Here is a 12,172-nt window from a genome sequence, read left to right as displayed (position 1 = left end):
GGACTCTCCAAGGCTGACTTGAGGGGTCAGGGACCACTTCCTGGAGGAGCCACCCACACGGTCCTAGGGGAGGAGCTAGGATTGGCTGGGTTAAGAGGACAGCTTACCTGCATTCCAAGCCTGGGCAGGCTGCTTATGCTCCTTCCCTGGATGGAAGTGTGACACTGTGGTGAGAGACTGCAAGAGAGGTTTATTCAGTGATACCCTGTACCAGGAGTGCCACTGCACCAGGAGTGTTTTTAACTGTGTCACTCTATGGAGTACAGGAACCTGGCCAATGTTGTCACCACCCAGACCCACGAGGCCACCGCCCTCCAGGACCCGGCCTTAGACCGGCCTTGGCCCATGAGTCTGATATTATGGAGCCCCTGGTCCCTGCCTCCAGAGCCTTTGCTGAGATCAAGTGAGATTGCAGCTGAGCATGCTCATTGTTGGCTCAGAGCCTCATACATGAGAACTCTGGATTTTTTTTCTTTTATTTAATTGCAAAACCAGTATCAAAGACACATTAGAAGGAGTTTAGCAGAGAGAAAGAACCTGGCATCAGCGTAGTTTGGAATCTCCCCTGTGAGTGGCAGATGGGCTGGATTTCACCAAGGCTCCTCCACTCCAGCCCCTTGTTCCTGCCTGCTCCGTTCCCTGCACCCAGACTGACTGGGAATGGTCACCTTCATTGCTATGAACTCGTCTGTTGTGGGCTCCAGACAGAGATCTCTGTTCTGGAGCCCGCCTCTCCACACATGTGGGTCTGTGCAGGTCACACTGATTCTTTCTCAGTCTTGCCTCTGTCTTGAGTGAGACTGTTCTTTGTCGTCTTCCCCTTCATCCTTCCCTAGGTCCCTGACCAAGAGCCTTTGGGGTGCATGTGTCTTTGGCCTGTTTCTCCAGGTCCTGCCCCTGGGAAGATCCGGGCACCCTGTGTCGTTTGCCTTCCATGATGATGCTAGTGATGATGATGATGGTGATAGAGACTGGCTTCGGATATTGTTGTGCTTCATTTTCTTATATTTGTTAGATGTCTTGAAAATAGTTCCATTTTCAGTGTCATTACTCAGCCCCTGGCCTTGACACAGCTGTTAGTGTCTGCTGCCCTGTCCCTTGTCACTCAGCTGCCAACATTGCTGTTGGCAACCAAGATGATAGTACTTGGTGTGTAGGGTGCCTGGTCCACAGTTAGGGGCCCTGAGAGCTGCTTATCCATCTTCTTGGCCTATCATGAAAATCAAATGAAGTTCCATAAAGCTTTTTCAAAGGCTGCTGGCATGTGGTACAAATGGCTGTGATGTGGCTTGTGCCAAAGACAGTGGCAGCAGTGTGGCAGCCAGTGTGTGAGTTCTGCCCTGGGCTTGTCTCATGGAACCTTCTGGATAAGAAGAGATTTGATCCAGTGGTCCCACCTGACCTGTGGGATAACCTGGAATCAGAATGTTAGTACAGTGATGACAAAGGCCAGAGGGTGGTGGGAGCAGCCTGGCCAGGGTCTGCGGCACATGGCGTGGGGACACTTGTCCTCAGAGCAGTGGACTAGACAGTCACCTGATGCTCAGAGAGGTGCAATCACCTGTTAGATTCACACGGCAGTGGGTCCAGACTGGGGCTCCAGCACATCTGCCTCTCCCAAGTCCAGTCCATGTGGCCTGGATATTGCTCTCCCATCCAAGGATCAGGCCTCGCCCGTGGACAGGTGTTTTTCTGAAAGTTTTAGGGAAGATGACTTTATGAGCTTTTTTTTTTTTTTTTTTTTCTTTTTGCTTGTGTATGTGGAAACGTGATTCAGCATGTGATCTGGGAGGTTGAAGCCAGAGTCCTTGGCTCAAAGGTAACAGCTGCATCCACCTGGGCAAGGAATGTTCTGGAAATGTCCCTCCAGGTGCGACCCTCACCTGCTGAACTCTCAGCCAGGGAGGCTGTGGTGGGGTTAGGTTGTCCCCTCCCAGCCCATAGCAGGCTGTGGTGTCAGACATGACCAGGGTAGAACAGAGCAGGTCCCCAGAGCTGGCTTCGTGGACACAGAGGGTGGGAGGGCTGGCATTGTGTGGGTAGGGGTGGCCATGGTCTGGGGACAGGGCTCGGCCTGCTTAGGAGCGTGCCTAGGGCCTCCATAGCCCCCTTGTGTGTGTCTGTGTCAGCTGCTACATGTGACATGTGGATCAGCGACCTCCCAGGGCTGCCCTTATTCTGCAGTGATGCCCATGGTCCCACGGCAGAAAGTGGTGGCCTGGATTAGATCAGGTGCAGCCAAAATCAAAGCCCATGTGTCTGTGGCTCCTGGTGCTGCCCGAGTGTCCCTGGGCGCCCAGCTCTCTAATTTTAGGCAATCATTTTTGTTGTGAATTGCGTTGGTAAGAAAGATAAAACTATGACCAGTTATTGAGTCAGCCTGGTGCTGGGCACTGTGGTCTCATTTCGTGGCTGGGGACAGTGAGGCCCAGGACACTTACCTGAGTGGCCCAGACCCTAGAGCTGGTGACACACAAGAATTCCCAGCTGACACTGACTGCCAGAGCCTTGTCCTTGGGCGCTGGATAGCTTGGGGCCAGTGGATAACCTCTCTCAACCCCTTTTCCTTCTTCTGTAGCCCTGGCCTAATTGTGTTCCCCAGGATTTTGTGACACATGTGAATTAATTTTGTGAATTACAAACTGTCAGGTGCCTGTCTCTGGCTAATTCTCACTCAGTGTCAGTCCTCATTATCCTCATGGCTGTTGTGGCTACACCCTGGCCCTCGGGAGCAGCAGGCTGCACGGGCAGAGTGGGCCTTCTCAGAGGGAGAGCCAGCAGGGACTCCTTGGAAGGGGTAGCTATGCCAGGCAGAGACATATCGGGAGCAAACCCCTGGCTGCTGCCCTTACATTTGCTCGCGACTATGAGCAGATCACTTGGAGTTTTGTCGGGGTGCAGCTGGAGGTGACAGAGCTAGTGAGGGTCCAATGTCTGAGTGCCAGGCTGTGAAGATGCTGTGAACTTGGGGGTCATAAGTTCAGTAGTACCTCCATTATCACATCTGTAAATGGGCTAACAGTGGGACCTACATCTGAGGGAGGAGGGTACGTTGACCATATGGACAAGGCTTGGCCCATAGTGAGTGTGGTCGTTGTAATCCTTTCATATATGTGATTAAGATGAATATGAATTTGGCACTGTGTGCTGAGGGTGAAGCACTGAACAGACCAACAGCTCCCACATGCATTTGTTGACTGCTGTTGGTGTCAGATTTCCTTGTGGGCCTTCTCCACTGGTAAGCCCCTTCATTAGGCCCATTCCCAGCTGCAGGGTTCTGGGGGCTCAGCACACGGGAGTCACTGCCAAGTTCACTGCACGCTGCAGAGCTGGTGCTCAGGCCTGCCACGCCCAGCAGGCTGATGCTTCGGGCAGTTGCCTGTGGAGAGCCCCTAGAGCTGGCTGGCAGTGCTGCTGCTTCTGCTCCTGGACTTGAGCCGCACAGGCTGTTGCAGTGCTGCCTGCCCCGAGGATTCAGGGTGACTACTCCCGCTGCGGGTGGCATTCTGGTCCTGGTGGGCTGCTCCCTGACGGTTTCTGGGCCTTGGCAGTTTAGATTTTGTTAGTCTAAAAGCCCACGGGATCTGAGTGGAGCTCAGGAGGCTCAAGAGGTTGGGTCCTATGGTGAAGTGGGTAGACGTGTGCTGTGGCAGTGTGATCCCCACGGGTACCCTGGGGGGACGTGTTAAAGGCCCCATCCTCCGCCCTCCCGCCTCGTGTGGGGTGTGGGTGCACTCTGCTGTGAGCTTTCTCTGAAGCAGCCTCCACCTTCCCCAGGACTTCCCTTGTTTTGTTCCTTTTTTGAGCACCGAGGTTGGGTTTTCCTTTTGTTCTGTTCTTTCATTCATTCATGCTTGCAGGTGCTCACTGATTGATTTGTTCATCCAGATAGCGGCGTGGTTGCCAAGGGGATGGATCCCAATGTTGCCTGGAGCTGTGGTGTGTACACTGCTCACTACAGTTCCCTGGGCAGACCCCTAATTTCTCAACTCAGTTTTGGCTTCTGCAAACTTAAGGGTGATTCTCCCTGCAGCGCCATCCAAGGGTTAAATGAAGTAAGGCATGGGGAGGTCTGGCACAGCACTGATCTGTTGATAGTTCTTGTGTGTGTTGATGTCCCTCCCTTGGCCACCCCTCCCTCTTTCCTTCCTTCCTATCAGACTTCCTGTGCTCAGGCCAGTGCCTGGGGCCAGTGCAGGGTGGAGTCTGACCGCCTCTGTACCCTGCCTGCCCTCCCCTACCTCCCTGCTCTCATACTCTGCACTTGTGGTCTGCCCGGCTGCCCTGATCCCTGATAGGGTCGGAGGGCACCATGATCAACTCCTAGGGAGCGCTTCCACTTAGCTCATGCCTGCATACCTTTGCAAAGGTGGCCACAGACGCACACACACTCCATGACACACCTGTCCACGTGTGCGTATCCTCCCTGGGTGTTGTGAGTGTCCAGATACACATGACTCTGGAGAGGCAGCCGTGGCTTTCTTGCTTGCACCTGCAGCCCAGGCTTCCTGCCCCTGTGCATGGACACCCTCCCCTCTTGCCACATATAGTTTTCTGGGGGCCAAGGAAGTGCTTTACAGTTTGTATAACCCACATTCCTCCCTTCTCCTGCCAATAGCACTAGAAGGTGGTTACTTTGACCACCCCTGTTTTAACAGATGAGGAAACTGGAGTATAAGGAAGTTTGGGGCACTTGCTCAAGGTCATTGGCTAGCCCAAGGAAGGGACAGGGTTCATCTGTAGCATGGTTCTAGTCTAGGCTTGTGACCCTGCCATGGAGCCATTTGCCCATGAAGGTGTGTGTGCTTGTAACCATGCATAGGCATGGCTGGACACGCCTCACACAGACATGCGCACTTCTCACCTGACGCACAGCTTGGAGGCACACACGCACATGTACTCATAGGTGCTCCAGACCTTGCCCACATCTTCAGTTCTCTTTCAGAGTTCCTTCTAGATTGTTCTCTGTTTTCTCCCACTCGGGGAGAAAAGTGACTCCACAGGTCTGGACTGGCCCACCTGACTCGTGATGCTCACCCTCTCTCCTCCCTTCTGATGACCTCAGGATGGGTGGTAGCCCTGACCGAGCCAGTCTTTACCTTACTTCACCTTCGTGTCTGCCTGCCCAGCATTCCTGGCTCTTTCTTGAGTCAGGGTCTCCACTTGGCTTCCTTCCCATCGGCTTCTTGTCTGGTCCAGGACCCTAGCCCCTGGCCGTACCCTGCAAGGATCTGGGCAGTCACAGGAGCTGGCAGACAGCCTCATCCCAGGAGCAGAAAGTGATTCCCAGGAGGTGGTGGAGGAAAGCTCACACCTCCTTTAGTTGCCTGCTCCCTGGCAGTTCTCTGTGGCACCAGCCTCTCCCCCACCTGGCCCAGCCCAGGACAGTTTTGTCCAGGGTAGCCTGGCCTAGGGTGACTTGGCCCAGGGCAGCCTGGCTCAGGTCGGCCCAGCAGCCAACCTTGGTGCCTGTTGCTTCCAGAGTCAAGTCTAGGCTTGTTGGTCCGGGTGACTCTTCTATTTTGGCCTTGTGGGAAGCTTCCAGGTCTGTGGCCTGGCGGTCCTTGGCTTTACCTGTGTCTCCGGGGCTTGGAGGGCTCCCCGCTGGAGGACCCCAACCTTTACTTCCTCAGCCCAGGGAGCCTGGGTCATCTGCAGCCCCTCCTTCTTTTCTGCCACTCTCCCCTTCCCTTAAAGCCCCTGGTCTCTTCAGACCAGACTGGCAGGCCCAGCTGAGCACCCTTGATTTGGAAGCCATGGGCTGTGAGTGGCTTTTTCTCCCGATGAATTTTCATCAGAATGTCCCTCTGTCCCTTGATCCCTGCTCCTTTCCTTCCTTCCCTCTTCTGTGCCAAGCCCTGAGGATCAGCTCCTTGGAAGGTCCCGTAAATGGAACTCGGAAAAGAATAAGAAGCCCCAGGCATGGACGAGAATGGTGGGGATAATGCAGGTGCCCTCTTCTAGTGGATCGAGGAGTTTTTACGAGCAAACCTGGTGGTTACCCTTTGGAAAATAAGCAGAGAAAACCACTTCCCGCTGCTCCCAGGAGCCTCTTGAGTGGTGAGCTTTCTAAGAGCCTCCAGCACCCTGAACCTGTGCACCTACCCCTGCCTCTGTCTTCTTGGAAAACTTGGAGACAGGTGTTGGTGATGTCCCACCAGGCCGTTGGAGCTGAAGACTGCATTTCATTCTTGCTTTGCAAAGGAATTTCTGAGCTCGAGTAACTTGGCAAGACACGAGAAAGGGAACTTCGGGCTGTGACGCACAGGCGGCCAATGCCCTTCCTGTTTCGGGGCCAGAGCCTCCTCCTGGTTTGCATGTGCCCTGCAGCCCGGGGAACCCGAGCACCACCTCTGAGTCAGCAGCTTGTGTCCCAGGGGAGCTCGGGGAGTGTCTTGGGCCGCCTACACGGGCTCTCTGTGTTTACCTACCTTTCTGAATGGGGAGAGGGCTGTGGCAGGTGGTCTCTGCTGATCCCAGGCTGGGTGGCTAGGGGCCCTTAGTCTTAGGTCTGAAGTCCCTTGAAACAGTAGTGACCAGGGAGGACTGTCCCTGGGATGGCAGGATGACTATTTTCAGTAAACACATCTACAGCACCTGCTGTTACCTGGGACCCTCTTGTCACTGCAGCTGTTAAGCAGTGTGATCTGCATGGGTCAACTGCTGCCCAGATCCATGGTACAGATGAGGAAACTGAGAGGTTAAGGAACTTCCTTGGACCAGAGCTGGATGTTAGGCCTGGCTTTGCTCCAACGGGGCTGCACTCCTTTCTTGGTGAGACTGATGGGTTTGTGTCTTCAGTGCTGGCGAGGTGATCGTTTGTGTCCCACTTCACAGGGATAGATTACACAGTCAACTTAATGATGGGCACTTAGAACACTCCCCAGGGCATGACGGCTGTGGGTCCATGTGAGGGGTGGAAGGCAAGTAACAAGGCCAGAGAACACCAGACCTGCCTTGCCTGGGTATGCAGGTTTTACTTGCAAAGTGGCAGTGTCCTCATTAATTAACTCATTCACCTAAGCCTTCCGGGGTCTCTCACCCATGTCGGCAGTTATAGCGTCATGCTGGCAGGGGTATGGAGTGGAAGATGGGAAGGGGGCGACGGAGAGAAGGTATGGCCAGCAGCTCTGGAAAATGAAGGCAGATCCAAGAGCTGCCCTTGCAAGAAATACAAAGCATGGCCTCTACGAGCTTGCTACCATCACTTTGCCTTGCAGATGTTGATCTCATGGCCAATACCTCAGCATACTCTGATAATCTGATGTTTGAATGTAAAACATGAAACAATGCACAAGAGAAAGGTGTCTCACCCTGAGTGGCGATAGAAGCTACTGTCCGCATAGCAGCCTCTAGGTAGGCTCTCCCCAGGCGTTTGGTGGGGACATCTGGGCTGTCCCGCGGTCCTTAGTTTACCCTGTGAGTGCCCTTGTGTGCTCTGATGTGTTGGCAGAATGGTGTGAGAGGCAGCTTTCCTGGGTAGATCTGCTTGGCCTCCCGGCTCATGTTTAATTATTAAAGACATGCCCCAGTTCAGCATACAGGCCATGGCACATGGGCCCTGCAGTCGGGTGACCTGTCTTTCCCTCTTTGCTCAGGTTGTGTCCATTAGGAAAGTGAAAATATCTATTCCAGGAATGCCAGGGTGACCTGTCCCCCTGCTTATAGCAAATGCCACCCTGGGTCTCCATGCATGACTCTGCTGTGTGACACTCAGCCTCCACTTCCCATTCCACAGAAGGTGACTAACAGTTCCTGTCTCACATGGCTACCGTGATACATCAGCCATTTAGCCAGCCCAGAAGGGTCTTGTGAGGGCTGCTGAGTGCTGGTTTCTTTGTGAACATTCTCTTGGCACTTTCCCATGCTAGCTGGCAGTAGGTGTCATCTTGTGGTCTGCCAGTCTGCATCTCTGATGTCCTTAGTGCAGGGCGGACATAAATATTGAGTCTCAATCCACTGTCCTATTCTTTGGGGCCACTTGGAGTCCAAGGAGCTAGTCAGGCTGGCCTGTGATACAGCTGTTGTCACCTGGGGACAGAAAAGCATGGGGACACCTGACAATTACTGAGCATCACTTGTTATCTGGCATTACATTTTTAAAAAAAGATTTATTTTGTTTTTATTGGCAAGTCAGATATACAGAGAGGAGAAACAGAGAGGAAGAGCTTCTGTCCGATGGTTCACTCCCCAAGAGGCAGCAATGGCTGGAACTGCACTGACCCAAAGCCAGGAGCTTCTTTCAGGTTTCCTACGTGGGTGCAGGGTCCCAAGGCTTTGGGCCATCCTCTACTGCTTTCCCAGGCCACAAGCAGGGAGCTGGACAGGAAGTGGGGCTGTCGGGATTAGAACTGGTGTTCATATGGGATCCCAGTGTGCAAGGCAAGGAATTTAGCCGCTACACTATTGTACCGTCCCCAGCATTGCGTTTTAATGTGCTTTATTTTTAACCCTCACCTGAAAATATTCACCTACACTTTATTTGTTTAAAATTTCCCCCAATTTTTATTTTTATTAATTTTTTTGTTTGGAAGGCAGAGAGACAAAGAGAGCCACAGAGAGGTCTTTTATGTGCTGGTTTGCTTCCTCAAATACCCACAACAGCCAGAGTTGAACCAGGTCAAAGCCAGCAACTACAAACTCAGTCTCTCTGTGGGTGGTAGGGACCCAGCTAATGGAGCGATCACCTGTTGCCTCTCAGGGACACATTAGCAGGAAGCTGGGTGGGAGGAGAAGGAGCCAGAACTTGAACTCAGGATCCCAGAGTGGGGCATGGGCACCCGGAGTGATGTCATGTACCACACCAGATGCCCTCTGCTCACCTTCATTTTCTGAATGGATGATTGTGGCTTGGAAAGGTTCTCATTTCTCTGGTGCTGGAAAATGACAGGCTGGGGCTTGAGCCTGCTTTGCTGCCCTGCAAGATGGTGCCACCACACCCAGGGCTGGGCTGCAGACTGCTTGTTACCACTCTTGGAGGAGACAAGAATGAAAGCAAGAGGAAACATGCAGAAACTTCTAGCAACTTGACACTGCCATGGCATTTTTGTATTTCTCAATTGTGTTCCATCTGTGATTCTCTCTTTTTTGTAATGAACATTGCTATGCAAAGTGATGCTAACAGTGATATAGGAGCAGCAGTTTTGGGGAAGATTTCTGTAGGGCAGCTGAATCTTTGAGGTTCAAGTGGTGCAAAAGCTTGTTCCTAAATGTTCATTTAAAGAAAGACTGTTTGCCCAGCCCTGATGTCCTAGGGTCCTAAGGACCCTCTCTTATGATGAGTCTGAAACCACTTCTCAGGTGAGGGCACACATAGCCTCCTGGGCACCAGGAGGTGCAGAGACTGCAGCAGTGCGGGATGTTCTTGTGTGGACAGTGGCCTTTCCAGTCTTGAGGGAGAAGGTTAAGTGACTTCACTCTCATGTAATTGAAGGCATGGCTTGTCTTTCGGGATGAGCATCTTACTCAAGGGTGGAAAGGTTAAGTCATTTAACTTGCATGTAATTTCAAACGTCAGTCCCTCTCTGGAAGATCCATTTCAGAAGGGGGAAAGGTTAAGCTCTTTAACCAGGGGTTCATTTGGAAAATTATTTTGCAATTAAGGCAGTCATAGGTACGCATGAATGGGAACTTCTCGAGGGTTATCATGATGAACCGCAGCATCCCGTGGCACCTGAATGAAATCCCTGGTTGGCTACCTGCGGGTCACTCTGTGTCTGTCCTGCCATGTGCTTGGGGTGCTGTGAGGGCTGAAAGGATTGGGCCCTCGGAAGGGAGTGGTCTGCCAGCCTGTAGCCTGTCGTCCTGGTGATGTTCACTGTTCTTGGTATTCTTGCCCAAGCCTTCAAGCGCAGTAGGGTGAATGTCAGCCCATGCACCTGACCCATGCTTTAGTGACTCTCCTGGTGGGAAGCAGCAGAGAGCTGAGCAGGAGCTTCCTGCTCTTGCTCTGGAGGCAAAACGCGTACTGTGACCCCTGCTTAAAGCTGTGTTGAAATCATGCATATGTGCATTTATTTCTGACCTAAGAGTGTGTTGGTCTGATGCCAATCTCAGACAGTGGACAGGAAGTGTATGGAAAATCTCCTTCCCATCCATTGCTTGGCCGCCCCAGCCCCTCCCTCTCAGGCGATGGTATCTCTTGTTTCGGGTTATCTCGTGGCAGAGCTATTCCAGGTACACACAGGCAACTGCACGCACGTCTTTCATAACTTCTGTTTTGTTTGTTTAAGCAGAGGGCAGAGTCTCAGGTCCAGAACGCGGCTTTAATCTGAGTAGTCGTAAGCCATCGCCATCTTGGTGCAGCCTTCCCAAACTCCTCGTGCAGCGGCCACAGGCTCCATTGTAGACATTTATTTGGCTGTTTCTTCACCAGGCAGGTTTGCTTCCAGTCTTTTGTTCTTGTGATGCGGCTGCTGTGTTCATTGTGTTCACATATCTTTGAGATCAATGCAGGAATGTCTCTGGAACAAATTCCCAGATGTAGAGAGGTTGAGGCAGAGGTTGTGCATCCTGTGAATACTGACATGGAACCCCTTCCTCTGATCCAACAGGGTGCTCCCTGGGAAAGGACTCAGGAGACACACGTGTGGGCCTGGGGCGACGTGCAGAATGAGCAGATAGCTGGATGGGAATCCTCGTCGTGCCCCGGGCAGCTCTGACATGTACCTTGTCAGCTGTGCACTGCTGGTTAGAAAATGCCTACGGGAACAGGTGTCATGGCCCTGGGTGGCCTCCAGCCTCGCCTGCCAGTCTGAACATGCAGCACATTGCTTTGGATATTTGAATGGTGGACCCCCTTCTGGTTCAGTGCGAAGCCTCACAGCACTGATCTCCTGGGTGCAATTCAGGGTGCTTTCACCTCAAGAGCCGCAGGAAGGGGATCATCATTCTCTCAGAATAGTGACCTGCTCTTCCAGGAGAGAACATTTGCTGCGTGCAGCAGAGCCACACTGCGGTGGGCTTCCGTCAGCTGTCAGCTCTGCTCCCTGATGCCCAGCTGTATACTACACAGCAGTGGGACAAGCTGTGAGCATGTCTGTGGAGCTGGGGAAGCTGCCTTCAGAGGTGGGCACTCAGGAGCTTGAGGCAGCTCCTTGCTTCCTGCCACTGCCTCCCTAGTTTCCCTGGAGTCAAAGTTTCTGTCCACTTTAACAAGGAGTGGGCTGGGGAGGGCATTGTGGTACAGGGTTAAACTGCTGCCTGAGATATGGGCATCCCACTTGAGCACCAGTTTGAGTCCTGTCTCTTCCGCTTCCCATCCACCTCCCCGCTAGTGCCCTTGGGAAGGTAGTGGAAGATGACCCAAGTGCTTGGGCCCCTGCACCCATGTGGGAGACTTGGATGGAGTTCTGGGCCCCTGACTTCAGTCTGGACCTCTGGCTATTGGAACCATTTGTGTATAGAAGATTATTTCTAAACCAGCAGATAGAAGATTCTCTCTTTGTGTGTATCTCTTTCTCTTTAATTCCACCTTTCAATTGGTAGATGTTGGTTTGAACATGGGAGTGACTTTCATGATGGTGCTGTTGTGGGTGAGCACTGAGGTCTGGCTGACCTCTGTGGTTGTCCTGAGCAGGTTGAGCCGGTGTGGCTGCAGGCAGAACTCTGCTGAAGCCTTGGGTGGGGGCCCAGACCTTGGTATTGACAGAATTCAGGGTCAGAATCTGACCTACCTAATGCAGCTACCCATCCCTTTGCAGACTCCAGGCTTCTGTCTCATGTCTGTCCTGACCAGAAGGAGGATGAATGAAAGCAAGCTTGTTGGGATACAGTGGGACTATGAGGGTTCCTTGGCCTGGCATCCCTGACATCCCACTCACCATGCACAGGTTCTGTCTGCAGGAGTGGAGTTTCAGCCACGCGTGGCTGTCTTGGAGCTCCTTTCTGACATGTCTGCAGTGTAGTTTTATCAGAGGGTTCTTCTCTTCTATCTCTGATGGGGCATTCAATTTGTATTTGACCCCCATATCAAGGTGTTGGTGACATCACACTACTACACTGCATTCTCTGTGATGTCACCTCTAGGTCTCAGGTCTGGTTGAGGACTCTGAGCTGTTCTCTTGTCACAGCCTCTGTGGACTTCCTAGGCCGGGTGTCAAGGCCCGGGCCGAAGGTTAGCCATGTGAGCTGCCTGGGCAAGACTGTGATTGGCACCCTCATCACTGGTACC

At 52.7% G+C, this 12,172-nt stretch overlaps 2 protein-coding genes across 2 annotated transcripts in view; one reads left to right on the top strand and one right to left on the bottom strand.

The window, feature by feature from the left end:
- Positions 1-12, bottom strand: part of CMC2 (C-X9-C motif containing 2) — a 331,627-nt gene extending 331,615 nt beyond the window's left edge. The window contains exon 1 of the mRNA XM_004584048.4: positions 5-12. The gene's annotated coding sequence lies outside the window, so the exon portion shown is untranslated. The remainder of the gene's footprint in view (positions 1-4) is intronic.
- Positions 1-12,172, top strand: part of CMIP (c-Maf inducing protein) — a 187,071-nt gene that overhangs the window by 41,133 nt on the left and 133,766 nt on the right. The gene's annotated exons all lie outside the window — the stretch shown is intronic.

Source organism: Ochotona princeps, chromosome 16 (assembly GCF_030435755.1).
Source record: "Ochotona princeps isolate mOchPri1 chromosome 16, mOchPri1.hap1, whole genome shotgun sequence".
In the NCBI taxonomy this organism is placed as follows: domain Eukaryota; kingdom Metazoa; phylum Chordata; class Mammalia; order Lagomorpha; family Ochotonidae; genus Ochotona; species Ochotona princeps.
Note: the sequence above shows the minus strand (reverse complement) of the source record. Positions and strands in the feature narration are given on the sequence as shown.